The sequence below is a fragment of the Dasypus novemcinctus genome, chromosome 10, assembly GCF_030445035.2.
Source record: "Dasypus novemcinctus isolate mDasNov1 chromosome 10, mDasNov1.1.hap2, whole genome shotgun sequence".
NCBI lineage: Eukaryota > Metazoa > Chordata > Mammalia > Cingulata > Dasypodidae > Dasypus > Dasypus novemcinctus.
This window is the reverse complement of record NC_080682.1, coordinates 95,103,176-95,108,994: the sequence shown is the minus strand read 5'-3', so window position 1 is coordinate 95,108,994 and position 5,819 is coordinate 95,103,176. Positions and strand designations below refer to the sequence as shown.

Sequence of the window (5,819 nt, the reverse complement as noted above, 5' to 3'; positions counted from 1 at the left end):
TTTACTATTGCTAAAAGTTGGAAGTAACCCAAATGTCCAACAGGTGAATGTATAAAAATTTTGAAAAAAAATCTTGGTTTCCTCAACTTAGAGGTAAAGAGTCAGGGAGAGCTTTTCAAAAAATATAGAGCTTGAAATCAAACTAGGATTTTAAACATTTATCATTGTGTCTTGAACAAAGAGAGAAAATTTTAGTTAGGTTAGTTGACTAAATTCTTGTGAGCAGGTAGAATTACTGACAAGTTGCACTTTTGAGGGTGAAAATTACCATATTTCTAACTTTGGGAAGCAGCAAAATTTGAAGGAAATCAATAAAGCTAAATAGATAGGGAAAAAAATGGTGAATAGACTAAATTATTTTTGATCTTTCAAGAATACACTATAAATTAGTTGAAATGAATATACCCTCTGAGTCACTTGCCTCTTCTTTCTCAGAGGAGATAATGGAATGAGAATAGACTTTTCTTCCTTCTTCCTTACTCTTATTCTACCTCAAATCCATTGTGAATACCATCCACTACTGACAGTATTCTTCCTAAATTTCCCAATGACTCAACATTGCTCAAATACTATTGAGTTGACCATATATCACAATGAAACAAAAATAAACTGGAATCCAGAGGAATATATGTGAAGGTGAAAGATAGCATATGCATAATCCTTTTCTAGAATTAATCACTCACTTTCATGAGTAAAGGTATCTCAATTCCCCATAATAGGACAAATGTAAAGGATAGTAGATGTTTGTTTAATTTTTTCACATCAAGAGAACACGGCATGATTCTGAGGCAGGATAGAATAGGGACCTAAGGAGGATGGGGGCATAAATCTAATAAGCCACACAAACAGAAACTGAGGCAATGGCCTACTAACTTGCACAGGCTGAGGCAATGGCCTGCTGACTTACATCAGCCTGCTGACTCACACGGGCAAGTTAGGAAGGGGCAACTTGTGAACACACACACCCAAGTGCTGCATTATCAGAAGAAAACCAGCAACATCATTACATGGCAGGAAAGAGGGAAGGGGCAGGTGGGCTCCACTAGCTTCCCCCTCCCCCACTTCAAGTTACCTCAAGTCTAGTGGACTATGACCAGACGTCAATCAACACTTGCCAACATGCTGTGCAAACCTAGTGGACAGCAGCCAGAAGCAATCAGCACCAGACAGTAACCCCACACTCCTAAGCAAATCAAATCACTAATAGATTTCCCTTACTTAGTCTCTAATATGCCAATCAGCACAAGCCGTGGAGTCCTGCACTCCCATAAAACATGGTATCCCAGGGCAGAACTGCATTTCTTTCCCTTGAGAATGCCATGCCCATGTTTGAGGAGGTGTATTTCTGCTCTATTGCTTTACCTCCCAATAAATTATCTGTCTACCTGATTAATTTGTTGCTTGTCCTTGAATTCTTTCTCATAAAGAAGCCAAGAACCTAAACACTGATCTCCAGCTGGGATAACATTTCCTCACACATAGGGGATATATAACAACTGCTTTAAAAAGAAGGAAAAAGAGAGAGAGAAAGAAATAAAGAGAGTAATAGAGGAAATATTAGTCAAAAGTACAACAACTGGACAGAATTCAATATACTAGGACTCAGAAATATCCATTGGGTTGGCTCACACTCAAAATATTACTAAGTTCATTAAAATAATTTCAAGAAAGTAAAAGGCGAAGAGGGAGATTGGAGGAGACTAAAAAACCAATATTTTATGTCATAAAAGGGTATTAATGGAAATAAAATATTTTCTAGACATACCAAAGTGATAGAAAAGATAACAAGGATATTTATTTGAAGAGACTGGAATTTGCATAGGAACCACTGTGTGTTTAAATGGACTTTAGATTTTTTGTAAACAAAGAACAGCAATGGAAATCATCATGTTAAGGAAAACTTATATGCATGGATTTCTCAGCATTTAGCCTGTGGGAATGAATAAAAGGAGAAATTCAGGTAATTTCTGCAAGTGTGGAAATCATTCCAGAGAGATTAGTTCTAATGGGTAAACCCAAAGGGCTGACTTAATCTGCTGAGTCGTAAGTGGTCTTGGCTAATGACTCGAAAATTTCCCATCTGGTGTTCATAACTCCTTCTTCTTCTCTACAAAAGCATTATGAAACATTAAACAGGTGCTAGCAGCCTTATTCTCCAATATGACTAAATAAACTTCTAGTAAGTCCCAGAATACAGAGATCTTGCTATATATTTTGATAGAAGAATGAGCACTCAAGCATGATGGAGGGACCTGTGGAAGAGTAGTATTTAGATTCCAGAGTGTGAAGAGAAATTCCAGAGGATGTCCAGAATATATTTTGGCATATGGTCCCACCATAAAATGTTTTTGTGTTCAAAGCAGTATCTGGATACTGTTTCAGAGACTGCAGATAGAAAAAGAAGGCATTGTAGAACACAAGAGTGCATGAAAAAGCCTGGAACCCCAGTAAGAGAATTGAGCGTTTGAGTGGACGGTATATCAAAAATGGACCATACACTTCATAAACAATCCAGATAATTTTTTATTGCCAATTTCCCCACTAACAATCATTCAATCCCACAAAGCAGGTACTGAGTTGCTTATGAAATTTCCCACCTGCCACCCAACTACCTGCACGTTCAGGTGAGTCTCATATCTCAGCACCTTACTCTGGAATATATGACACTGTGATAACACTTGAAGCATGCTTATTCCAAATCTGACTTCATTTGGAGAAGAAAAACTTTGATTTTCTTAGAAAGAGTCAATAATTTGTAAATGGGGAGTCATAGAATTGGTCATGGGCACAAGCCTGTGGAAATTAGAATACTTAGTTCACTGACCTGAATTGAACCTGGTGGATGAAGCTTTCCATAGAACCTCTATGACTTCATCCTTTCACTTGAAATTTAGCAGCATAAACCAAACCTCTTTCCCCAATTACTGGTATATTGCAAAGCAATATGTGGTTAGCTGATTTAAGAACTTACTTAAATGATTTGAAAGTTACATTTTTAGAAAAATAAGCAATGAAATAACAAAACCGCATTCTTCACAGTGTCTGAAACGTTTTCCTAATGTATTGTCTGAGAATTTCTTGACTCAGATATATAATATTAAAACTGATTATTTATACCAGAAGAACATTCTCAGAGAAGACCTAAGTAGCCAAGATATTTGAAAATTCAGTCATCAGTAAAATTGAGAAGTCTTTCAATTTTCTTCATTTTCATATATCCCTATTCAAAATCATTTAAATATCCAAAATTTGTCCTATTCCTAGTTGTATATTTCACTACTTTTAAGAATCTCTCCCTTTTATACATGTATTTTCTCAAAATTAATTATGTTCGTGCTCTCACAATGATCCACTTCTTAGACTACCTGTATGTCCTTAAAACTGTTGAGCCTAATTTGTCCCAATCTTACTATATTGGTGTCATTAAGTTGAACCCAAGGAATAAGTATCTATTGTGGCTTTTCCATGCCATGCGTTTCTCAGAATAGAGTCCTCTCACTACTTGAATTGCTGCTGCCCTTTCATTGTCAAGTTAGAGGTTTTCCTGTATGTATTATGAAACGCAAATTATAAAATTTCAACTATTAATGCTTGTTGTTTTAATCATGCAGCTAGATTTAAGGAGATCAACTGTTAGAAATACATGGAAGGCAAAATAAAATTTTACTAGTAATTTGCAAATCAGGTGGGATCTTTTGCCCAGACTCCTCAAAACATAAAATTTGTGTTATATTTTTCTAAAGTCTCTTCTTTCCAATAATTTTCATAGGATGTCCAGACCTATATAGGTATAGATAAGATAGATAGAAATAGATATATTAATATGTTAGAGTCATGGCTACTAACTAGTCATAGTTTGGGATATTGCCTGTCAAAACAGTTTCTAGGTAACAGAGAATTGGAAATAATAGATTACAAAAGGAGTAGCAGCAATATGTGTGGGCTTTAGAAAGTCATCTGAAACTATGCTAAAATGCAGTTTGAAAGCAAATAATTTTTTTCAACAGGTCTGAAAGGAAATTATCAGTCAGATAAGAAGGTTGTCTTACACAGGTGATTTTGCTGGTACTAAGTAAAGGCAGCCTGTCTACAATACACATAATTTATTATTATGACAAAGTAATGAAGGACACCTCCCCAGAAAGAAATCACTTGGGTCTTTGGATCTACATATTTCCTTTAATTATATGAGAAATGTGGGTGATATGATCTTAAAAGTGCACAAAAATCAAACTGACTTGATGTGCTGAAATTGGATTAAAAATAGGAATTAGAATTGACACATCAGTGCTGATGGAAAATCTTATTTTGTTGTAATAGGAGGACCAAGGGAAGTAGGACTATTTCCAACATTACAGTCTTCATGCCATCCGTGTTGACACTAGCATGGATCCCAGGCCTAGAGCCTGTGCTGTGCTGGATTGGGATTCCATTCTGTGTCATGTACCTTATTGCTATGGTGGGAAATTCCTTGCTCCTGTTCATTATCAAATCTGAGCACAGCCTCCACGAGCCTATGTATCTTTTCCTAGGCATGCTAGGAGCAACAGATATTGCCCTTGGTAGCAGCATATTGCCCAAGATGCTTGGAATTTTCTGGTTCCACATGCCAGAGATATCTTTTGATTCTTGCTTGCTTCAAATGTGGCTTATTCACACGTTTCAGTGCACAGAGTCTGGCATCCTGCTTGCCATGGCCCTGGACCGATATGTTGGCATCTGTTATCCACTAAGATATGCCACTATCTTCACCCACCAGCTGGTCACCCAAATAGGAGCTGTGGTCATACTCAGGGCTGCAGTTCTTATAACCCTGTGCCTTCTACTGATAAAGTGTCGGCTTCAATTTTATCGTACAACAGTCATCTCTCACTCCTATTGTGAGCATATGGCCATTGTGAAACTAGCTGCAGAAAATGTCCAGATCAACAAGATCTATGTTTTTTTTTGTCCTTCACTGTAGCAGTCTTTGACCTGATTTTCATCTCCCTTCCCTATATCCAGATATTTATCACCGTTTTTCGTTTGCCCCAGAAGGAAGCTAGATTTAAGCTTTTCAGTACCTGCATACCTCACATCTGTGTCTTCTTACAACTCTACCTTCTAGCCTTTTTCTCCTTCTTTACACATAGGTTTGGTTCCCACATTCCTCCCTACATCCATATCCTCTTTTCTAGCATTTACTTGCTGTTTCCTCCATTTCTCAATCCACTTGTCTATGGCATTAAGACCAAGCAAATACGCATTCACGTGGTCAAAATATTCAGCACTTAAAATTAACTTCAATTAATAACTTTTTGTTGCTGGAGAGGATGTGAAGAAAGGGGAACACTCATCCACTGCTGATGGGAATGCAGAAGGATCCAACCATTCTGGAGGACAGTATGGCGCTTTCCCAAAAAACTAGCCATAGATTTGCCATATGACCCAGCAATACCACGGATTGAAAACAAGGACACAAACCGATATATGTACACCAATGTTCATAGCAGCATTGTTCACTATTGCCAAAAGGTGGAATCAACCCAAATGCCCATCAACAGATGAGTGGATCAATAAAATGTGGTATATACACACAATGGAATACTACTCGGCTGTAAGAACAAATACACTACAAACACACGTGATAACATGGATGAATCTTGAGAACCTTATGTTGAGTGAAGCAACCCAGGCATTGAAGGACAAATACTACATGACCTCAATGATATGAAATAAGCAAGCTGCCTCAGAGAGCAAGAGACTGAACGATAGGCTTACAGGAAATCGGGGGGTGGAGGAAGGATGTGAGCCGATGTCTGCAGGGGTGGAATTTATGA

At 37.5% G+C, this 5,819-nt stretch overlaps 1 pseudogene; it reads left to right on the top strand.

Annotated features, from left to right (window-relative positions):
- Nucleotides 1–1,089: 1,089 nt before the first annotated feature.
- LOC101442097 (olfactory receptor 52A1-like) lies at nt 1,090–5,274 on the top strand (annotated as a pseudogene).
- The last annotated feature ends 545 nt before the right edge of the window (nt 5,275–5,819 follow it).